This window comes from Ranitomeya imitator, chromosome 1 (genome assembly GCF_032444005.1).
Source record: "Ranitomeya imitator isolate aRanImi1 chromosome 1, aRanImi1.pri, whole genome shotgun sequence".
Classification (NCBI taxonomy): Eukaryota; Metazoa; Chordata; class Amphibia; order Anura; family Dendrobatidae; genus Ranitomeya; species Ranitomeya imitator.
This window is the reverse complement of record NC_091282.1, coordinates 865,449,989-865,474,998: the sequence shown is the minus strand read 5'-3', so window position 1 is coordinate 865,474,998 and position 25,010 is coordinate 865,449,989.

Below are 25,010 nucleotides of genomic sequence, written 5' to 3'. Positions count from 1 at the left end.
AGCCCACATAGGAAGCTCCTAAACTGGAGGCACCCTGGAGTTGGCTATCCCGACCGCACCACGACGGGGCAAGCATAGGCGTCTCAGTGAAGTTGACACAACCCGGAAACAGCTGACGGTGCTGAAACCAGGCTTGGCACGAGGGAGTACCTGTGACAAGAACACTGCCGAGAACCAGCTGGCGGTGCTGGAACCCGGATGCGTTGCCCCAGTGTGCAAGAGCCAATGGCACGACCGAGGACCAGCTGACGGTGCTGGAACCCGGTTACTAAGCTGTAGGTGCCCGCGCTTAAAAGCACTACCAAGGACCGCCTGGCGTTGGCGGAACTCGGATACCCAGAAGGAGGCACCTAAGCCAAAGGCTCGGCCCGGAACCAGCTGACGGTGCTGGAACCAGGTGGTGGACCCCAAGGCTCACAGGAGAGGAGAGAACAGCTAGGCCGCGAGGCAGCCGCAGTTACCGAACCCCAACAGTCCTACAGGGGGAGCTGGGCCTACTGGCACTACAGAACCAGCCTTGACTACCAGTTCACGCAGCCCACATAGGAAGCTCCTAAACTGGAGGCACCCTGGAGTTGGCTAACTCGACCGCACCACGACGGGGCAAGCATAGGCGTCTCAGTGAAGTTGACACAACCCGGAAACAGCTGACGGTGCTGAAACCAGGCTTGGCACGAGGGAGTACCTGTGACAAGAACACTGCCGAGAACCAGCTGGCGGTGCTGGAACCCGGATGCGTTGCCCCAGTGTGCAAGAGCCAATGGCACGACCGAGGACCAGCTGACGGTGCTGGAACCCGGTTACTAAGCTGTAGGTGCCCGCGCTTAAAAGCACTACCAAGGACCGCCTGGCGTTGGCGGAACTCGGATACCCAGAAGAAGGCACCTAAGCCAAAGGCTCGGCCCGGAACCAGCTGACGGTGCTGGAACCAGGTGGTGGACCCCAAGGCCCACAGGAGAGGAGAGAACAGCTAGGCCGCGAGGCAGCCGCAGTTACCGAACCCCAACAGTCCTACAGGGGGAGCTGGGCCTACTGGCACTACAGAACCAGCCTTGACTACCAGTTCACGCAGCCCACATAGGAAGCTCCTAAACTGGAGGCACCCTGGAGTTGGCTAACTCGACCGCACCACGACGGGGCAAGCATAGGCGTCTCAGTGAAGTTGACACAACCCGGAAACAGCTGACGGTGCTGAAACCAGGCTTGGCACGAGGGAGTACCTGTGACAAGAACACTGCCGAGAACCAGCTGGCGGTGCATGAACCCGGATGCGTTGCCCCAGTGTGCAAGAGCCAATGGCACGACCGAGGACCAGCTGACGGTGCTGGAACCCGGTTACTAAGCTGTAGGTGCCCGCGCTTAAAAGCACTACCAAGGACCGCCTGGCGTTGGCGGAACTCGGATACCCAGGAGGAGGCACCTAAGCCAAAGGCTCGGCCCGGAACCAGCTGACGGTGCTGGAACCAGGTGGTGGACCCCAAGGCCCACAGGAGAGGAGAGAACAGCTAGGCCGCGAGGCAGCCGCAGTTACCGAACCCCAACAGTCCTACAGGGGGAGCTGGGCCTACTGGCACTACAGAACCAGCCTTGACTACCAGTTCACGCAGCCCACATAGGAAGCTCCTAAACTGGAGGCACCCTGGAGTTGGCTAACTCGACCGCACCACGACGGGGCAAGCATAGGCGTCTCAGTGAAGTTGACACAACCCGGAAACAGCTGACGGTGCTGAAACCAGGCTTGGCACGAGGGAGTACCTGTGACAAGAACACTCCTGAGAACCAGCTGGCGGTGCTGGAACCCGGATGCGTTGCCCCAGTGTGCAAGAGCCAATGGCACGACCGAGGACCAGCTGACGGTGCTGGAACCCGGTTACTAAGCTGTAGGTGCCCGCGCTTAAAAGCACTACCAAGGACCGCCTGGCGTTGGCGGAACTCGGATACCCAGAAGGAGGCACCTAAGCCAAAGGCTCGGCCCGGAACCAGCTGACGGTGCTGGAACCAGGTGGTGGACCCCAAGGCCCACAGGAGAGGAGAGAACAGCTAGGCCGCGAGGCAGCCGCAGTTACCGAACCCCAACAGTCCTACAGGGGGAGCTGGGCCTACTGGCACTGCAGAACCAGCCTTGACTACCAGTTCACGCAGCCCACATAGGAAGCTCCTAAACTGGAGGCACCCTGGAGTTGGCTAACTCGACCGCACCACGACGGGGCAAGCATAGGCGTCTCAGTGAAGTTGACACAACCCGGAAACAGCTGACGTTGCTGAAACCAGGCTTGGCACGAGGGAATACCTGTGACAAGAACACTGCCGAGAACCAGCTGGCGGTGCTGGAACCCGGATGCGTTGCCCCAGTGTGCAAGAGCCAATGGCACGACCGAGGACCAGCTGACGGTGCTGGAACCCGGTTACTAAGCTGTAGGTGCCCGCGCTTAAAAGCACTACCAAGGACCGCCTGGCGTTGGCGGAACTCGGATACCCAGGAGGAGGCACCTAAGCCAAAGGCTCGGCCCGGAACCAGCTGACGGTGCTGGAACCAGGTGGTGGACCCCAAGGCCCACAGGAGAGGAGAGAACAGCTAGGCCGCGAGGCAGCCGCAGTTACCGAACCCCAACAGTCCTACAGGGGGAGCTGGGCCTACTGGCACTACAGAACCAGCCTTGACTACCAGTTCACGCAGCCCACATAGGAAGCTCCTAAACTGGAGGCACCCTGGAGTTGGCTAACTCGACCGCACCACGACGGGGCAAGCATAGGCGTCTCAGTGAAGTTGACACAACCCGGAAACAGCTGACGTTGCTGAAACCAGGCTTGGCACGAGGGAGTACCTGTGACAAGAACACTGCCGAGAACCAGCTGGCGGTGCTGGAACCCGGATGCGTTGCCCCAGTGTGCAAGAGCCAATGGCACGACCGAGGACCAGCTGACGGTGCTGGAACCCGGTTACTAAGCTGTAGGTGCCCGCGCTTAAAAGCACTACCAAGGACCGCCTGGCGGTGGCGGAACTCGGATACCCAGGAGGAGGCACCTAAGCCAAAGGCTCGGCCCGGAACCAGCTGACGGTGCTGGAACCAGGTGGTGGACCCCAAGGCCCACAGGAGAGGAGAGAACAGCTAGGCCGCGAGGCAGCTGCAGTTACCGAACCCCAACAGTCCTACAGGGGGAGCTGGGCCTACTGGCACTACAAAAGCAGCCTTGACTACCAGTTCACGCAGCCCACATAGGAAGCTCCTAAACTGGAGGCACCCTGGAGTTGGCTAACTCGACCGCACCATGACGGGGCAAGCATAGGCGTCTCAGTGAAGTTGACACAACCCGGAAACAGCTGACGGTGCTGAAACCAGGCTTGGCACGAGGGAGTACCTGTGACAAGAACACTGCCGAGAACCAGCTGGCGGTGCTGGAACCCAGATGCGTTGCCTTGCCTATTAAAGATTGTCTTCCTAGAGCCCCAACTAGCGGTGTTGGAGCAAAGGGTAAGCAGGGGGAGATGAGTGTATGCCGAAGCCTGCACTGGAGGCAGCTTTGTGTCTGCGTTGCGTTTGCAGGACACTTTGCCGGCTACACACTGGGGGAACAGCTGGCGTTGCTGAACCCCACTAACACAATGGCGTGTGTTTTTCTCTGTGCAGCTAGCACTTGCGGGCAAAAACTAGCGATGTTAGAGCCCGTGTTGAAGCAGGAGGAGGAGGAGAGGAGCAGAGTGTAGGCCGAAGCCTAGTTGAACCAATTTCAAAGGAAACCTTTAACCCCCCCCTCAGGTGTTACAAAGTACAAGAGACACACCTTGTGCAGTATTAATGCTGCACAAGTGAAAGGTTGCTCTATTAATTTGTCTACTTGCACACGCTGAATGAAAGACATACACAATTTACCCCATTCTACAGTCAAACTGTAGTGGATGCGTGACTTGGTTTTTTGATGAGACGCAGCACAGGTGTCCAAAATAACGCCTTGGTGCTTGGCGCAGCTTCCTGAGCGTTGTTATTTGCTGTACAAGAGTCTGCGCTCTTGTGTTATCCCTTGGCAATGCCCTGTTAGCGCTGCCCATCTTATGACATCATTTCATGTTGGCCGGTGCGGTTAACGATGGCCATAAATCCCAGACCCACAGTGTCTTTTCATAAAGCCACACTGCGGTGCTGGGATTCGTGGCCTTGAGCAGTAAATATTTTGGCCGCTCACACACGTCCTTACACCTGCTTCAGACTGGGCGGCCTCTGCTGATCCCTTCTCGCATGCCGCGGCCATGAGGCTGCACAGTCTGAAGAAGGCGGAAGGAGATGAGTTAAGACAGGCAAAGATATGCACTGCTCGTGCCCATCAATCACACCCTCGCAGTCAAAATAATTAAGACAACGAGGAGCATTTTATTCAGGCAGGGCGGACGAACAGGCGCAAGTAGCCAACCAATGATGTCAGAAGACGGGAAGCGCTACCAAGGGGGGTGCTGCGTATCATTAGAAAGGAAAGTCACACCTCAGGGACAGTGGAATGGTCTCAAAGAGACACATTTTGTACGTGTTGAGTTCCACGTGGGCAAGGAGAAAACATCAGCCACCTTGTAAAAATGCAGCAGTACTGCTGTACAAGGTGGCTGTTATACATAGAAACACCTGGGGGTGGGGGCCAGGCTCCCTTCAATTTCAGTTCATGTGCCTGCGTGGCGTTTGCAGGTCACGTTGCAAGCTGCACAGCAGGGGAACAGCTGGCGGTGCTGAACCCCACTAACACATTGGCTGGTGTTTTTCTCTGTGCAGCTAGCATTTCCGGGCAAAAACTAGCGGTGTTTGAGCCCAGGGTCAGCAGGAGGAGGAGGAGAGGAGCAAAGTGTAGGCCGAAGCCTGCACTGGTGGCAGCTTTTGGTCGGTTGTGCCAGCGTGGCTTGTGCTGGACACGATGCCGGCTACACAGCGGGGGAACAGCTGGCGGTGCTGAACCCCACTAACACATTGGCTGGTGTTTTTCTCTGTGCAGCTAGCATTTCCGGGCAAAAACTAGCGTTGTTAGAGCCCAGGGTCAGCAGGAGGAGGAGAGGAGCAGAGTGTAGGCCGAAGCCTAGTTGAACCAATTTCAAAGGTTACCTTTAACCCCCCCTCAGGTGTTACAAAGTACAAGAGCCACTCCTTCTGCAGCATTAATGCTGCACAAGTAAAAGGTTGCTCTATTAATTTTTCTACTTGCACAAGCTGAATGCAACACGTAGACTATTTAGCCCATTATACTGTTAATCAGTAGTGGAGGCGTGACTTGTCTTTTTAAAGAAAAGCAGCACAGGTGTCGAAAACAACACCTTTTTGCATGGGCGCAGCTTCCTGAGCGTTGTTAGTTGCTGTACAGGAGTCTGCGCTCTTGTGATCCTTTGGCCATGCGCTGTGAGCGCTTCCTGTCTTATGACCTCATTTCATGTTGGCCGTTGCGGTTAGCGATGGACATGAATCCCAGACCCACAGTGTGTTTTTAAAAAATCACACTGCGGTGCTGGGATTCGTGCCCTGGTGCACTAAATATGTTTGCCGCTCACACATGTCCTTACACCTGCTTCAGACTGGGCGGCCTCATCTGATCCCTTATCGCCTGCCGCGGCCATGAGGACACCCAGTCTGAAGAAGGCGGAAGGAGATGAGTGAACACAGGCAAACATATGCACTGCACATGCCCATCAATCACACCCTCGCTGTCCAAAAAAATAAGACACCGAGGGGCGTTGTTTCGAGCAGGGGAGATGCACAGGCGCAGCCAGCTAACCAATGATGTCAAAAGACGGGCAGCGCTAACAAGGGTGGTGCTGCGTGTCATTACAAAGGAAAGTCACACCTCAGGGACATTGTAATGGTCTCTAATGAGACACATTTTGTACGTGTTGAGTTCCACGTGGGCAAGGAGAAAAAGTCAGCCACCTTGTACAAATGCAGCAGTACTGCTGTACAAGGTGGCTGTTATACATAGAAACACCTGTGGGTGGGGGGCAGGCTCCCTTCAATTTCAGTTCATGTGCCTGCGTGGCGTTTGCAGGTCACGTTGCAAGCTACACAGCAGGGGAACAGCTGGCGTTGCTGAACCCCACTGACACATTGACTGGTGTTTTTCTCTGTGCAGATTGCATGTCCAGGCAAAAACTAGCGGTGTTAGAGCCCAGGGTCAGCAGGAGGAGGAGGAGAGGAGCAAAGTGTAGGCCAAAGCCTGCACTGGTGGCAGCTTTTGGTTGGTTGTGCCAGCGTGGCTTGTGCTGGACACGATGCCGGCTACACAGCGGGGGAACAGCTGGCGGTGCTGAACCCCACTAACACATTGGCTGGTGTTTTTCTCTGTGCAGCTAGCATGTCCGGGCAGAAACTGGCGTTGTTTGAGCCCAGGGTCAGCAGGAGGAGGAGGAGAGGAGCAAAGTGTAGGCCGAAGCCTGCACTGGTGGCAGCTTTTGGTCGGTTGTGCCAGCGTGGCTTGTGCTGGACACGTTGCCGACTACACAGCAGGGGAACAGCTGGCGGTGCTGAACCCCACTAACACATTGGCTGGTGTTTTTCTCTGTGCAGCTAGCATTTCCGGGCAAAAACTAGCGGTGTTTGAGCCCAGGGTCAGCAGGAGGAGTAGAGGAGCAGAGTGTAGGCCGAAGCCTAGTTGAACCAATTTCAAAGGTTACCTTTAACCCCCCCTCAGGTGTTGCAAGGTACAAGAGCCACACCTTGAACAGCATTAATGATGCACAAGTCAAAGGTTGCTCTATTTAATTTTGCTCCTTGCACACGCTGAATTAAACACGTACACTATTTAGCCCATTATACTGTCAAACAGTAGTGGAGGCGTGACTACTAGTCTTTTTAAGGAGACGCAGCACAGGTGTACAAATTTACACCTAGGTGCTGTGCGCAGATTCCTTACCGTTGTTATTTGCAGTACAGGAAACTGCGCTCTTGTGTTATCCCTTGGCAATACCCTGTTAGTGCAGGCCGTCTCATGACCTCATTTCATGTTGGCCGGTGCGGTTAACGATGGCCATAAATCCCAGACCCACAGTGGCTTTTCCTAAAGTCACACTGCGGTGCTGGGATTCGTGGCCTTGTGCAGTAAATATGTTCGCCGCTCACACATGTCCTTACACCTGCTTCAGACTGGGCGGCCTCAGCTGATCCCTTATCGCATGCCGCGGCCATGAGGCCGCACAGTCAGAAGAAGGCGGAAGGAGGGGAGTGAAAACAGGGGAACATATGCACTGCTCGTGCCCATCAATCACACCCTCGCAGTCAAAATATATGAGACAACGGGGGGCGTTGTGTCGGGCAGGGGGGACGCACAGGCACAGCCAGCCAACCAATGATGTCAGGAGACGGGCAGCGCTAACAATGGGGGTGCTGCGTGTCATTAAAAAGGAAAGTCACACCTCAGGGACATTGTAATGGTCTCTAATGAGACACATTTTGTACTTGTTGAGTTCCACGTGTGCAAGGAGAAAAAGTCAGCCACCTTGTACAAATGCAGCAGTACTGCTGTACAAGGTGGCTGTTATACATAGAAACACCTGTGGGTGGGGGGCAGGCTCCCTTCAATTTCAGTTCATGTGCCTGCGTGGCGTTTGCAGGTCACGTTGCAAGCTACACAGCAGGGGAACAGCTGGCGTTGCTGAACCCCACTGACACATTGACTGGTGTTTTTCTCTGTGCAGATTGCATGTCCGGGCAAAAACTAGCGGTGTTAGAGCCCAGGGTCAGCAGGAGGAGGAGGAGAGGAGCAAAGTGTAGGCCGAAGCCTGCACTGGTGGCAGCTTTTGGTCGGTTGTGCCAGCGTGGCTTGTGCTGGACACGATGCCGGCTACACAGCGGGGGAACAGCTGGCGGTGCTGAACCCCACTAACACATTGGCTGGTGTTTTTCTCTGTGCAGCTAGCATGTCCGGGCAGAAACTGGCGTTGTTTGAGCCCAGGGTCAGCAGGAGGAGGAGAGGAGCAAAGTGTAGGCCGAAGCCTGCACTGGTGGCAGCTTTTGTTCTGTTGTGCCAGCGTGGCTTGTGCTGGACACGTTGCCGACTACACAGCAGGGGAACAGCTGGCGTTGCTGAACCCCACTAACACATTGGCTGGTGTTTTGCTCTGTGCAGCTAGCATTTCCGGGCAAAAACTAGCGGTGTTTGAGCCCAGGGTCAGCAGGAGGAGTAGAGGAGCAGAGTGTTGGCCGAAGCCTAGTTGAACCAATTTCAAAGGTTACCTTTAACCCCCCCCTCAGGTGTTGCAAGGTACAAGAGCCACACCTTGAACAGCATTAATGATGCACAAGTCAAAGGTTGCTCTATTTAATTTTGCTCCTTGCACACGCTGAATTAAACACGTACACTATTTAGCCCATTATACTGTCAAACAGTAGTGGAGGCGTGACTACTAGTCTTTTTAAGGAGACGCAGCACAGGTGTACAAATTTACACCTAGGTGCTGTGCGCAGATTCCTTACCGTTGTTATTTGCAGTACAGGAAACTGCGCTCTTGTGTTATCCCTTGGCAATACCCTGTTAGTGCAGGCCGTCTCATGACCTCATTTCATGTTGGCCGGTTCGGTTAACGATGGCCATAAATCCCAGACCCACAGTGGCTTTTCCTAAAGTCACACTGCGGTGCTGGGATTCGTGGCCTTGTGCAGTAAATATGTTCGCCGCTCACACATGTCCTTACACCTGCTTCAGACTGGGCGGCCTCAGCTGATCCCTTATCGCATGCCGCGGCCATGAGGCCGCACAGTCAGAAGAAGGCGGAAGGAGGGGAGTGAAAACAGGGGAACATATGCACTGCTCGTGCCCATCAATCACACCCTCGCAGTCAAAATATATGAGACAACGGGGGGCGTTGTGTCGGGCAGGGGGGACGCACAGGCACAGCCAGCCAACCAATGATGTCAGGAGACGGGCAGCGCTAACAATGGGGGTGCTGCGTGTCATTAAAAAGGAAAGTCACACCTCAGGGACATTGTAATGGTCTGTAATGAGACACATTTTGTACTTGTTGAGTTCCACGTGTGCAAGGAGAAAAAGTCAGCCACCTTGTACAAATGCAGCAGTACTGCTGTACAAGGTGGCTGTTATACATAGAAACACCTGGGGGTGGGGGCCAGGCTCCCTTCAATTTCAGTTCATGTGCCTGCGTGGCGTTTGCAGGTCACGTTGCAAGCTGCACAGCAGGGGAACAGCTGGCGGTGCTGAACCCCACTAACACATTGGCTGGTGTTTTTCTCTGTGCAGCTAGCATTTCCGGGCAAAAACTAGCGGTGTTTGAGCCCAGGGTCAGCAGGAGGAGGAGGAGAGGAGCAAAGTGTAGGCCGAAGCCTGCACTGGTGGCAGCTTTTGGTCGGTTGTGCCAGCGTGGCTTGTGCTGGACACGATGCCGGCTACACAGCGGGGGAACAGCTGGCGGTGCTGAACCCCACTAACACATTGGCTGGTGTTTTTCTCTGTGCAGCTAGCATTTCCGGGCAAAAACTAGCGTTGTTAGAGCCCAGGGTCAGCAGGAGGAGGAGAGGAGCAGAGTGTAGGCCGAAGCCTAGTTGAACCAATTTCAAAGGTTACCTTTAACCCCCCCTCAGGTGTTACAAAGTACAAGAGCCACTCCTTCTGCAGCATTAATGCTGCACAAGTAAAAGGTTGCTCTATTAATTTTTCTATTTGCACAAGCTGAATGCAACACGTAGACTATTTAGCCCATTATACTGTTAATCAGTAGTGGAGGCGTGACTTGTCTTTTTAAAGAAAAGCAGCACAGGTGTCGAAAACAACACCTTTTTGCATGGGCGCAGCTTCCTGAGCGTTGTTAGTTGCTGTACAGGAGTCTGCGCTCTTGTGATCCTTTGGCCATGCGCTGTGAGCGCTTCCTGTCTTATGACCTCATTTCATGTTGGCCGTTGCGGTTAGCGATGGACATGAATCCCAGACCCACAGTGTGTTTTTAAAAAATCACACTGCGGTGCTGGGATTCGTGCCCTGGTGCACTAAATATGTTTGCCGCTCACACATGTCCTTACACCTGCTTCAGACTGGGCGGCCTCATCTGATCCCTTATCGCCTGCCGCGGCCATGAGGACACCCAGTCTGAAGAAGGCGGAAGGAGATGAGTGAACACAGGCAAACATATGCACTGCACATGCCCATCAATCACACCCTCGCTGTCCAAAAAAATAAGACACCGAGGGGCGTTGTTTCGAGCAGGGGAGATGCACAGGCGCAGCCAGCTAACCAATGATGTCAAAAGACGGGCAGCGCTAACAAGGGTGGTGCTGCGTGTCATTACAAAGGAAAGTCACACCTCAGGGACATTGTAATGGTCTCTAATGAGACACATTTTGTACGTGTTGAGTTCCACGTGGGCAAGGAGAAAAAGTCAGCCACCTTGTACAAATGCAGCAGTACTGCTGTACAAGGTGGCTGATATACATAGAAACACCTGTGGGTGGGGGGCAGGCTCCCTTCAATTTCAGTTCATGTGCCTGCGTGGCGTTTGCAGGTCACGTTGCAAGCTACACAGCAGGGGAACAGCTGGCGTTGCTGAACCCCACTGACACATTGACTGGTGTTTTTCTCTGTGCAGATTGCATGTCCGGGCAAAAACTAGCGGTGTTAGAGCCCAGGGTCAGCAGGAGGAGGAGAGGAGCAAAGTGTAGGCCGAAGCCTGCACTGGTGGCAGCTTTTGTTCTGTTGTGCCAGCGTGGCTTGTGCTGGACACGTTGCCGACTACACAGCAGGGGAACAGCTGGCGGTGCTGAACCCCACTAACACATTGGCTGGTGTTTTTCTCTGTGCAGCTAGCATTTCCGGGCAAAAACTAGCGGTGTTTGAGCCCAGGGTCAGCAGGAGGAGTAGAGGAGCAGAGTGTAGGCCGAAGCCTAGTTGAACCAATTTCAAAGGTTACCTTTAACCCCCCTCAGGTGTTGCAAGGTACAAGAGCCACACCTTGTGCAGCATTAGTGCTGCACAAGTAAAAGGTTGCTCTATTAGTTTTGCTCCTTGCACACGCTGACTAAAACACGTACACTATTTAGCCCATTATACTGTCAAACAGTTGTGGAGGCGTGACTTGTCTTTTTAACGAGACGCAGCACAGGTGTCAAAATTTGCACCTAGGTACTGGGCGCAGATTCCTGAGCGTTGTTATTTGCTGTACAGGAGTCTGCGCTATTGTGATCCCTTGGCCATGCGCTGTGAGCGCTTCCTGTCTTCTGACCTCATTTCATGTCGGCCGTTGCGGTTAGCGATGGACATGAATCCCAGACCCACAGTGTGTTTTCAAAAAATCACACTGCGTGGCTGGGATTCGTGGCCTTGTGCAGTAAATAGGTTTGCCGCTTACACATGTCCTTACACCTGCTCCAGACTGGGCGGCCTCAGCTGATCCCTTATCGCCTACCACGGCCAGGAGGCCGCACAGTCTGAAGAAGGCGGAAGGAGATGAGTTAAGACAGGCGAACATATGCACTGCTCGTGCCCATAAACCACACCCTCGCTGACAAAATAAATATGACAACGAGGGGCGTTGTTTCTAGCAGGGCGGATGCACAGGCGCAGCCAGCTAACCATGATGACAAAAGACGGGAAACGCTACCAAGGGGGGTGCTGCGTATCATTACAAAGGAAAGTCACACCTCAGGGACAGTGGAATGGTCTCAATGAGACACATTTTGTACGTGTTGAGTTCCACGTGTGCAAGGAGAAAAAGTCAGCCACCTTGTACAAATGCAGCAGTACTGCTGTACTAGGTGGCTGTTATACATAGAAACACCTGGGGGGGTGGGGCCAGGTTCCCTTTTAATTTCAGTTCCTGTGCCTGCATGGCGTTTGCAGGTCACGTTGCCGGCTACACAGCAGGGGAACAGCTGGCGTTGCTGAACCCCACTAACACATTGGCTGGTGTTTGAGCCCAGGGTCAGCAGGAGGAGGAGAGGAGCAGAGTGTAGGCCGAAACCTGCACTGGTGGCAGCTTTTGTTCTGTTGTGCCAGCGTGGCTTGTGCTGGACACGTTGCCGACTACACAGCAGGGGAACAGCTGGCGGTGCTGAACCCCACTGACACATCACCTAGTGTTTTTTCTGTGTAGACAACACTTCCAGGTGGCAACTGACAGTGTTGAAACCCAGGGAATCAAAGAGGAGCAGAGTGTAGGCCGAAGCCTGCAGTGGAGCAAGTTGAAAGGGAACCTTTAACCCCCCCCCCCCAGGCATTTGTTGCTGAAAGAGCCATCTTGTACAGCAGTAATACTGCACATGGAAAATGGTGGCTCCGAAAATTATGCTCCTTGCAAACGCTGAAGTACACACTCATATAATGTGTCCCCTCACACCGTCAAACCATCCCGGAAGTGGGACTTTCCTTTGTAATGTGACACACCACAGCCGTCATTCCAACCCCCTTGGTGCCGGGCGCCACCTCCTCAACGTTGTTTGGTTCTGTCACGGAGCCCGCGCTGTAATGTTATCCCTTGGCCATGCACAGTTAGCGGTGCCCGTCTTCTGACATCATGTAGGTGTCAGGCTGGCAGTGCCTGTGCGTCCAAGCTGCCCGAGATCCAACCTTGCAGTGTCATCTAATGTAGTCCCACTGCGGGCCAGGGATCCATGGGCATGCGCAGTGCATATCATCGCCTCTCACTCACCTCCTTCCTGCTTCTTCAGACTGTGCGGCGTCACGGCCGTGGCATGCTATTAGGGATCAGCTGACGCCGCCTAGTCTGAAGAAGCGTGAAGAAGGGGAGTGAGAGGCTAGTATATGCACTGCGCATGGCCATGGATACCAGGCCCACTGTGGGATCACATTAGACGACACTGCGAGGTGTGATTTCGGGCAGCGTGGACGCACAGGCGCAGCCAGGACGACAACAAATGATGTCAGAGGACGGGCAGCGCAAACTGTGCATGGCCAAGGGATAACATAACAGCGCAGGGTCCATGACGGAATCAAACAACGCTAAGGAGGCAGCGCACGGTGCCAAGGGGGTAGCAATGACGGCTGTGCTGCGTCACATTACAAAGGAAAGTCCCACCTCCGGGACGGTTGGACGGTGTGAGGGGACACATTACATGAGTGTGTAGTTCAGCGTTTGCAAGGAGCATAATTTCAAGAGCGACCTTTCCCTTGTGCAGTATTAGTGCTGCACATGGTGGCTCTTTCAGTAACAAACGCCTAGGGGGGGGGGGGACAGGTCCCCTTACATTTTAGTTGTGCCAGCGTGGCGGTCGCATGACACGTTGCCGGATACACAGCTGGGGATCAGCTGACGTTACTGAACCCCAATAACAGAGGAGCGACTGTTGACTGTGCACACAGCACTTCCAGGCACCAACTGGCGGTGTTAGAGCCCAGGGACAGCAGGAGGAGCAGATTGGAGGTATTGCCGCACACACAGCTGGGGATCAGCTGACGTTACTGAACCCCAATAACAGAGGAGCGACTGTTGACTGTGCACACAGCACTTCCAGGCACCAACTGGCGGTGTTAGAGCCCAGGGACAGCAGGAGGAGCAGACTGGAGGTATTGCCGCACACACAGCTGGGGATCAGCTGACGTTACTGAACCCCAATAACAGAGGAGCGACTGTTGACTGTGCACACAGCACTTCCAGGCACCAACTGGCGGTGTTAGAGCCCAGGGACAGCAGGAGGAGCAGAGGAACAGAGTGTAGGCCGAAGCCTGATTGGAGCAAGTTGAAAGGAAACCTTTAACCACCCCCCCCCCAAGACGTTTGTAGCTGAAAGAGCCATGTTGTGCAGCACTAAGGATGCAAAAGGAAAAGGTTGCTCTTTTAATTATGCTCCTTGCAAACACCGAAGTAAACACTAAAAATGTGTCCCTTTATACCGTTAAACCGTTCCGGAGGTGCGAATTTCCTTCGTAATGGGACACAGCACAGCTGTCATTCCTATCCCCTTGATGCCGTGCGCTGCCTCCTCAGCGTTGTTTTAAGCTGTCACGGAGCCTGCGCTGTTCTGTTAGCCCTTGGCCATGCCCAATTAGCGCTGCCTGTCTTCTGACATAATTTGGTGTCAGGCTGTCAGTGCCTGTGCGTCCACGCTGCTCCAGATCCCACCTCGCAGTCTCATCTAACGTAATCCCACTGCGGGCCTTGGAACCATGGGCATGCACAGTGCATAACCTCGACTCTCACTCCCCTCCTTCCCTCTTCTTCAGACTGTGCGGTGTCACGGCCGTGGCATGCTAGGGATCAGCTGACGGCGCACAGTCTAAAGAAGGCGGAGGGAAATGAGCGAGAGCCCGAGGGGAAGATATGCACTGCGCATGCCCATGGATCCCAGGCCCGCAGTGTGACTCAATCAGAAGACACTGCGAGGCGGGATCTCGGGCACCGCGGCCGCACAGGCGCAGCCAGCCTGACACCAAATTATGTCAGAAGACAGGCAGCGCAAATAGGGCATGCCCAAGGGATAACAGAACAGCGCAGGCTCCGTGACAGCTTAAAACAACGCTGAGGAGGCAGCGCATGGCACCAAGGGGGTAGGAATGACGGCTGTGCTGCGTCACATTACGAAGGAAAGTCCCAGCTCCGGGACGGTATAACGGTATCAGTGAACACATTTTATAAGTGTTAAGTTCTGCTTGTGCAAAGAGCTAAAAAAAAAGAGCTACCTTTTCCTTGTGCAGCATTACTGCTGCACAAGATGGCTCTTTCAGTAACAAACGACGGGGGGGGGGGGGACAGGTTCCCTTACATTTAGGTTGTTGTGCCAGCGTGGCGGTCGCAGGACACATTGCCGGCTACACAGCTGGGGATCAGCTGACGTTACTGAAACCCAATAACACTGGGTCGTATGTTTTTACTGTGCAGCCTGCACTTCTGAGCCGCAACTGGCGGTGTTGGAGCCCAGGAATAGCAGTTCAGGTGGTAGAAAGATGAACACAGCAGGAGACCTGGATGACACCCAATTACTTAATCAGGCAGAGGAGTGGCAAATTCCTGCGAGATCCAGGCCTGGTTCATTTTCAGGAAAGTGAGCCGGTCAATGTTATCGGAGGATAGTCGCATGCGACGGTCTGTTAGTACACCACCTGCGGCACTAAAGACACGTTCCGATAAGACACTAGCCGCAGGGCAAGCCAGCACCTCCAATGCATACTGGCTTAGCTCTGGCCATGTATCCAGCTTAGAGACCCAAAACTTGAACGGGGAAGAGCCGTCTGGGAGTACAGTAAGAGGGCAAGCCATGTAGTCTGTCACCATCTGACGGAACCGTTGCCTCCTGCTGACTGGAGCCGCCGGTGATGGTGTAGACATTTGGGGCGGGCACACAAAAGTGTGCCAGAGTTGTGCCATACTGGGCTTGCCTTGGGCAGAGGCACTGCTTCTGCTCCCTCTTTGGGCAGAGCCTCCCCCACTGCCTCGACGCACTGAGCTGCTTTGTAAAGCACTAGCAGCACTCCTCTCAGTTGGACAGGAGAAGATGATGGAATTCACCAGTGTGTCGTGGTACTCCCGCAATTTACGCTCCCGGGTCAACGCAGGGATGAGGTTTTGGACGTTGTCCCGGTAGCGAGGATCGAGGAGGGTGAACACCCAATAATCAGGCATGTTGAGAATGTGGTCGATGCGGCGGTCGTTTCTCAGGCACTGCAGCATGAAATCCACCATGTGCTGCAGAGTGCCAACTGGCCCAGAAACGCTGTCCCCTGCTTGAGACATGATCTCTGCCCGCTCGTCATCACCCCACCCTCGCTGTACACACTGACCACTGGACAATTGTGTCGCTCCCTCCTCTGGACGGAGCTCTTCCTCCTCCATTGACTCCTCCTCATCCTCCTCACAAATTGGCCCCTGCGTACCCCTTTGTGAGGAACCACGTGGCGCTGACTCTCCAGAAGCTGATGGAAAAGGTGACTCCTCATCCTCCACCTCTTCCACCACATCATCCCTTAACCCTTGCAAAGTTTGCTGAAGCAGGCAGATAAGGGGGACAGTCATGCTGACTAGTGCATCATCTGCACTTGCCATCCGCGTGGAATAATCAAAAGGACGCAAAACCTGGCAGACGTCCTTCATAGTGGCCCACTCTGTGGTTGTGAAGTCTGATCGGCGCTGACTGCGACTTCTTTGCGCCTGATGCAGCTGGTACTCCATAACTGCTTGCTGCTGCTCACACAACCGCTCCAACATATGTAACGTGGAATTCCACCGGGTAGGTAGGTCACATATGATGCGGTGTTCCGGAAGGCGGAATCGGCGCTGCAGAGCAGCAATGCGGGATCTGGCCAAGCTGGAACGCCGCAAGTGAGCACACTCTAGGCGGACCTTGTGCAGCAGGGCATCAAGATCCGGATAGTCCCTCAGAAAACTCTGGACAACCAAATTGAGCACATGTGCCAGACATGGGATGTGAGTGAGGTTGCCAAGGGCCAAAGCTGCCACCAGATTTCGGCCATTGTCACACACTACCATGCCTGGCTGGAGATTCGCTGGCAGTAACCACACATCGCTCTCCTGCTTTATGGCATTCCAGAGCTCCTGCGCTGTGTGGCTTCGATGCCCCAATGAAACTAGTTTCAAGACGGCCTGCTGACGTTTGGCCACGGCTGTGCTCATGTCGGTCATAGGTAAACGTTCACGGGTCCATGTGGGGGTGGACTGTGACGGATCCTGCAGAGAGGAATCAGAGGAACTGGTGTAAGAGGAGGAGTCGATGCGTACAGACTGGATTCCTGCAATCCTTGGAGTGGGCAGGACACGTCCTGCGCCACTCGCACGATCTGTACCTGGCTCAACAACATTAACCCAATGGGCAGTGAGGGAAACATATCGCCCCTGTCCATGCTGACTGGTCCACGCATCGGTGGTGAGGTGGACCTTGCTACTGACGGCGTTCAGTAGCGCATGTTTTATGTTTGCCTCAACATGCCTGTGCAGGGCAGGGACAGCCTGCCTGCTGAAGTAAAAGCGGCTGGGCACCTTGTACTGTGGGACTGCCAATGCCATCAAGTCACGGAAGCTGTCAGTCTCCACCAGCCTGAACGAGAGCATTTCCAGAGACAACAGTTTGGCAATGCCTGCATTCAGAGCCTGTGCTCGGGGGTGGTTGGCCGAGAATGCCCGCCTTTTCTCCCATGCCTGTACTACCGATGGCTGTAGAGTAGACTGGGAGTGTGAGGATGACTGGGAAGGTGGTGCTGTGGGTGGAATTACACAAGGTCTCTGGGAGGAAGCCAAACCAGCTGTGCGTGAGCTGGAGGAAGAGGCAACACGAGCTGAAGAGGTGGTAGCTGCCGCTGTTGGTTGGCCTACATCTTCAGTGTGTTTCTGTAACTCCACCGCATGCCTGGTCCGCACATGTTTCCACATATTTGTGGTATTGAGGTTGCTGACATTTTTCCCTCTTTTTACTTTATGATGACACAGCTTGCATTTGACAAAACAAATGTCATCTGCAACTGTGTCAAAAAAGGACCAGGCACTGCAAGTCTTGGGAGCGCCCTTTTTGGCTTTGGAAAGAGACAGGCTCCTAACGGGTGCCAAAGTGGAGGCTACAGGCTCCGCAGTCTTCCCCCTCCCTCTCCCTCTTTGGCCCGTAAGAGGAAGCTCTTCCTCTGAGCTGCTCCCACCACCTTCCTGTTCCTCACGCCACGATGGGTCAAGGACCTCATCATCTCCACTACCCTCTGCCACCAACTGCTCCTCCTGGGTAGTCTCAGCAGCACAGTACGCACGAGAAAGCGGCACCTGAGTTTCATCATCAGATGCGTACTGCGCTGTGGTCACCGGAGGCACTGGCCCACCTGCCTCTTCAGAGTCAGAGAGAAAAAGGTGTTGGGCATCACTGCACACTGCCTCTTCTTCCATTTCTCCAATGCTGCTTGGCTGGCCCCCTGTTTCCAAGCCAAGAGATTCAGAGAACAGAAGTAGAGACGGCTCCTGTCCTGGGCTCTCTGACTGCCTGGCCAATTTGGCAGGTGGTGAGGAGACAGATGGCTGCTCTCCAGTGCTCTGTGCCTGAGAGGATGTGGCACTAACTGAAGTCGATGCCGAGGCGTTAGCTGCCATCCACCCGACAACGGCTTCAATTTGGTCTTCACGCAGCAGCGGTGCACGGCGCTCTCCGACAAAGCTGCGCATGAAGGACTGTTCCCTGCTGAAACTGAGTGACGACGAGTCACCGGCGCCCGCAGCAGGCACAGAATCACCACGTCCTCTCCCTGCTCCTCTCCCTGCTCCGCGCCCACGCCCACGTGCCTTACTCCCTGCCCTCTTCATCTTGGTTGACAGATAAAGATAAGCAGAAAAGTACTAAGGCCTTAGTGTGCTTATTCCTGTAATGCTCCTCCTAACAGGTGTAAGAAACACTAATGTTGTAAATTGTGGACTAAACTTTATTATTTTTCAAATGTGGCCTACACAAGTGTTAAGTTGTGTTTGGTGAACTTAACCTTTTTTTTGGTGCAGATCGGGCTACAGAGCTAGTTTAAATCACACGGAGACCGTGCAGACAGCCGTAAACGGCGCTGCAAGGCCAAAAAACCCTCCTCCAGGTTATCCTATATAGTGTTTTTCCACTATTTAGCTGGATACAAGTGGAAAGACACTAATAGGAATTTTTTTTTTCAAATTTTAAACTGGCTGCACTATTTGAAAAAAAGGAAATTGTTTTTCAAGGTATGAGGCAGTAACGCACCCTGAGCTGAATCCAACCGGCTATGGCTGCACACAGACTACAGGGCGAGCTGCGCTCACACAGAGACCGTGCAGACAGCCGTAAACGGCGCTGCAAGGCCCCAAAAAAACCCTCTAGGTTATCCTATGTAGTGTTTTTCCACAATTGAGCTGGAGACTGGTGGAAAGACACTAATAGGAATTTTTTTTTTTTCAAATTTTAAACAGGCTGCACTATTTCAAAAAAAGGAAAATTTTTCTCAAGGTATGAGCCAGTAACAAACCCTGAGCTGAATCCAACCGGCTATGGCTGCACACAGACTACAGGGCGAGCTGGGCTCACACGGAGACCGTGCAGACAGCCGTAAACGGCGCTGCAAGGCCAAAAAACCCTCCTCTAGGTTATCCTATATAGTGTTTTTCCACTATTTAGCTGGATACGAGTGGAAAGACACTTATAGGATTTTTTTTTTTCAAATTTTAAACAGGCTGCACTATTTGAAAAAAAAGGAAAATTTTTCGCAAGGTATGAGCCAGTAACGAACCCTGAGCTGAATCCAACCGGCTATGGCTGCACACAGACTACAGGGCGAGCTGGGCTCACACGGAGACCGTGCAGACAGCCGTAAACGGCGCTGCAAGGCCAAAAAACCCTCCTCTAGGTTATCCTATATAGTGTTTTTCCACTATTTAGCTGGATACGAGTGGAAAGACACTAATAGGAATTTTTTTTTTCAAATTTTAAACAGGCTGCACTATTTGAAAAAAAGGAAAATTTTTCTCAAGGTATGAGCCAGTAACGAACCCTGAGCTGAATCCAACCGGCTATGGCTGCACACAGACTACAGGGCGAGCTGGGCTCACACGGAGACCGTGCAGACAGCCGTAAACGGCTCTGCAAGGCCCAAAAACCCCCCTCTAGGTTATCCTATGTAGTGTTTTTCCACAATAGAGCTGGAGACTGGTGGAAAAACACTAATAGGAAATTTGAGAAAAAATGTGCAGCAGGCTGCACTAAGAGCAAAAAAGAACAACTGTGTGAGGCAGTGTGAACCCCCCCGAGCTGAATACAACCGGGTATATGGCTGCACACAGACTACAGAGTGAGCTGCACACACACACACACAGAGACCTTGCAGAACGCTGTTAAAACAGCGCTGCAAGGCAAGAGCAAGGTGAACAGTGAAGAACACACAGCGTTTTGCTAAATTAGCCTTTGGAAAGGAAAATAAAGCAATTAGCAAGCTCAACTGGCCCTCAGTTAGAACACAGCGTCCTGTCCCTAACTGAAATCACAGCAGAGTGAGCGCAAAATGGCGGCAGCGCTTTTTTATAGTGCAGAGTGACATCATTTCAGCAGCCAATCCAAGCCTTGCCAGTACTTACATGCCCACCATGCTAAACAGGATGTGCCCACACTTTCATTCATTCCTCATTGGCTGCTGCGTTCAATTTGAATTCTGGGAACTTCCGATTCCGGTATCCGATACGCGGGAAGTATCGGAATTCAGTATCGGAATTCCGATACCGCAAATATCGGCTGATACCCGATACTTGCGGTATCGGAATGCTCAACACTACTTAATAGTGCTTAGTAGTGATGAGCGAGTATACTCCTTAATTTCATTTTTCTCTTAATGTTCTTTAGGAATGGAGTCTACCTTCGTAATGTGGTGATGTCAGTCTGAATGAGAGTAAGAATAGGCACTGCAGATGTGGATGGGATGGCACTGATGGAAGCTACAAGAGTATGAAGTAGTAGCCCAGTGACCAAATCCTCAAACAAACTCCTATACAGTTAATGGAAAGTTACCGTTATTGGCCATGAGACTGTGGTGAATGTGACACAGGCACTTTCTATGAAGTTGTATGTTGTTGCAGAACTGCTGCACTAACCGTGTGATGTATTTGCAGAGAAGCTGTGTGCAGATGGGAGACCAGTGAGTACCCTGAGTTAACCAGAAGCTTTATGTGAAGAGTCTATGTGCAGAGATCTAGACTAATGAGTAGGGTTGAGCGAAACGGGTCGAAATTGTTCAAAAGTCGCCGACTTTTGGCAAGGTCGGGTTTCATGAAACCCGACCCGACCCCAGTGGGGGGTCGGCCATGAAGTCGGCGATCTTTTGAATCTGGAATCGGAATTCCGATCCCGATTCCCGATATGTTTAAGATATCGGGAATTGGTATCGGAATTCAGATTAAAGTGTAAAATATAGAATTAAAATAAAAAATATTGCAATACTTACCCTGTGACGCGCCCTGGTACTAACCGGCAGCCTTCCTCCTTCGAATCCGCGCTTCTAGGACCTTGCCGTGACGTCGAGGTGACGTCGCGGCTTGTGATTGGCCGCGCGTCCGCCCATGTGACCGCTCGCGCGGCCAATCACAAGCCGCGACGTCACCGAAGGTCCTGGAAGGGCTGATTCTTAGGAAGGAAGGCTGTCGGAAGGAAGCAGGGCGCTTCCGAGGGTGAGTATATACCTAATAGGAATATACTCACCCTCGGAAGCGCCCTGCTTCCTTCCGACAGCCTTCCTTCCTAAGAATCAGCCCTTCCAGGACCTTCGGTGACGTCGCGGGTGACGTCGCGGCTTGTGATTGGCCGCGCGAGCGGTCACATGGGCGGCCGCGCGGCCAATCACAAGCCGCGACGTCACCCGCGACGTCACCGAAGGACCTGGAAGGCTGATTCTAAGGAAGGAAGGTTCCCGGTTAGTACCAGGGCGCGTCAGAGGGTAAGTATAAGGATATATTTTATTTTAATTCTATATTTTACACTTAAATATGGATCCCAGGGCCTGAAGGAGAGTTTCCGCTCCTTCAGACCCTGGGAACCATGGAAACCCAATGCACTGCATTGGGTTTCGAGTTTCGGCCGATCCCGACCCCGACTTTTTTATAGGATCGGCCGATTTCACTCGACCCGACTTTTCCAAAAGTCGGGTTTCGTGAAACCCGACCCGATCCTATAAAAGTGAAGGTCGCTCAACCCTACTAATGAGTATTCTGAGTGGAACTACAGCCAGAGTTGAGAAGGCCAGGAACCCAGACACCATGGATCTGAGATGGGAAGTGCACCAAAGTGGAGTCTCCAGCAGAACAGTTACTACATTGCAGAACGGCTAGAAGAGACTATCCATGCCAAAAAGAGCACCCAGTTTCCGGAGAGTAGGTTATAATGGGATGTAAGGCAAGGGTTCATATTACATTTTTTGCCTCATGTCAGTGGATCCTCTAACACTTTTTTCTAAAGCAATAAAATTATGGAATTCAGGTGTATGCATGGATGGCACTGTTTATTAAAGCAGAGTCAATTTGTGATTTGTCTGAACTCATTTTTGTCAGTCCGCCTTTTTGATGTATGAACAAAAATGGGGTGAACTGAGATCAACTAGAACAAAAATTGTTCATTAAAGTGCTTAATTAAAGTAGTTGACCCTGTTAATGGAATTCCATATTTCATGGTTGCACTCGGAAGTTCCAATGGTGCCAATGGTGTGTGACAAAAAGTGTGATGTGAACATAGCCTTAAGGAACAAAGCTCCAAGACTATATTGTGAGTCCTGACTTTGGACTACTCTGATATCATTTTCAGATAAATTAAAAGAGACTCTTTTGTTTTTGCACTGTTAAAGCGTGTTTGTACAGTTTACTTCATTATGAAAAGGAAGTTAATAACAACCATTGCCCAGTCATTTGTCATCTGTATGTCATGCCATTCTGTCTATTTCTGGTTTTTGGCATGACAATGCATATGTTTGCTTTAACCCTTTACTCTTTTCCCCCTAATTTGAGCTAGGATACTGTTGGCTTTTACCTGAATGGAGCCTTCTCAGTGCAATGAACTCTGCTATTTGTGAACTGGGACTTACCGCCTTTCCCAAGAAAAGTTTCTGTGTATTTTTTTGGGAGGGGACTTCAGAAGAGGGGGCTTTAAGAGGGGATAATGTCATGCCATTCTGTCTGTTTTTGGTTTTTGGCATGACAATGCATATGTTTGCTTTAACCCTTTACTCTTCCCCCCTAATTTGAGCTAGGATACTGTTGGCTTTTACCTGAATGGAGCCTTCTCAGTTCCCTGCTCTGCTGCGCAGTCATACATGGGCATTTAGGTATTTGCCCTGCTGCATACCTTCCTCATGTGTGGTCCCTGGTTGCTGCTGTGAAGCTGTCTGCGGGTTTTGAGGTCATTTGCGGCTGGTGCATGACTTTCCACGTGGCTCAGTGCATGCAGTTTCAGTCAGGTGCCCTGAGCCTCAGCACTTGCACTGTTGGTGCTGTAATGGTTTCTATGTGTGCTTAGGGTGTGTGCGGCCACACCTTCCCTGCTTTTATCAGGGTTAGGGTGTGTACTTCACATGCTGTCTCCAACCAATTGCTGAGTGGCAGCTCATATATAAAGTTCCCCTGCCCTATGGGCGGGGCCTGAGCTACACTCACAAAACTCTTGAACTTTGCTATGTGTGTTTGTGTTCCTGCACCTCTCCTGTCTATGTTTTGGTACCAAAGTTCTTGCCTTGATTCCTGTTTTGTCCTGTTCTGGTGCCTGTCCTGGAGGCGGTATATCCAGGCCCGAATCCTTGATCCTGTACCTGTCCTGTACATGAACCTGTCTGAACTGTGTCTGCTGTGATTATGTTCCTGGAATCTCTTTGCATCTGGAGCCTCACTCCCAGTGATTTTGAGTCTCTTGAAACCGGTGCTGAGCATCTACTATTCTCTGCTCTGACTACCATGCGGTGTTAACACCGTCTGGCTCATGTCCAGTACGGCGGTTTTTGCACCATCACGCTTGAGTTCCTTCCTAGGTCCGATGCCCGGAGCTTGACGACCGCAGTCTGGAACCTGATGACCGCTGTCTGGAGCTTGGAGCCTGATGTCTCTGGTGGTGCCTGTAGGTGGTGTCGGATGTCCAGAACCGAATGACTCCTGTCTGATGTCTGCCGGTGACCCTGGGTCCAGATTTCCTGATGTCCTGTCTGTGTCCTGATGTCTTGCCTGTGTCTTGATGACCTCATGGACCCTGATGTCCTGATGTCCTCCCTGTTTCTCATATCCTGATGTACCTGATTTCCTGGGCTGCCATGCCAGTGTCCCAGACAATTACCTGGGCTGCCACGCCAGTGTCCCAGATGTCTACCAGGTATTCCTGTGTCCTGACGCCCTGCCTGTGTCCTGATGTCCTGAGGTCTTTCCTGAGTCCAGATGTCCTGTTTGTATCCTGATGTCTTGCCTGTACCCTGATGTCCTCGTGTACCCTGATGTCCTGCCTGGGTCCTGATGTCCCGCCTATCTGTGCCTCGGTGATCCGTTGGTGCCTTAGGGTCCACTGGGTGGTACCCTTCTGAGGTGTGGAATTGGGAGCCTGACATCGTCATGTTTTGTTTATGTACTGTGTGACTTTACTTTAGTAAACTTTACTTTCTCTATACCTGAAGTATCTGTGTAATCAAGTACTACGTGTCTCTTTCCTTGTCCACATGCTCAGCTGCCACAGAACCCCCTAGTTCGGGAAGGCCCGGGTCCCCCTCTGTGGATTAAAGGGTCCGTATTTCGTCCCCGGGGGACGCACGCCCCACGCCTTCTGAGGTTGGTCGGCTTGGGGGCGTCTTTGGGCTGGGCTTGCATCTGTGGCTGCAGCTGATCGTGACACTGTATACTTGCATTTTGCATGCTGTCTTTGGAACTGAAAATTTTTAGAGCATGGAATTGAGTGTACAGTTAAGTTTTTATGGTAGTATAACAGCCATGTTGGCGCCGGCCCCAAATCTCCAATTTTATTGGACAGAAAGTATGAAACACTGGAAAGAATATTTAGGATACACAATGTAAACATAGCAGTTAAACGAAATTTGTATATAGAACAATGTAAATGTTTCGTTAGTGTCTGCTTCTTGTACCTTTCATAAAGGTCATTAGCGGAGAAATTCCTTTCTCCAACCACATGACAGTCACAAGAGGCACTTGCAAATGATTACAATCGTTAAGCATGTCAGCATGACATTGAGGTGCACATTACGTAACTGTTCTCACACAACAGCTTTATATGAGGTTCATAGATAAAGTACAATTTGTAGTCTTGCGATCCGTCTGTAAGAAGCCAACTGGAAAATCACTGGAGGAATAAACACATGAAAGACTCAGGTCAAATCTTTTCTATATAGTATGACTTTTGTTCCTGTTAAAGCTGGACATACTCTTTACAAGTTAGTTGCATTTTCTGATATCATATGCATTGACTATTTGGGTGACTCTTGATTGTCCTTCGATGACAGATATCAGGACTAGTGATGAGCAAACAGTGAGATATTTGGATTCTGGAAAATTGGCACGAATAATTTCTAATATCCGTGTATTCGTACCAAATAACGAATCCAATGCAAGTCAATGGGAAAGCCGAATA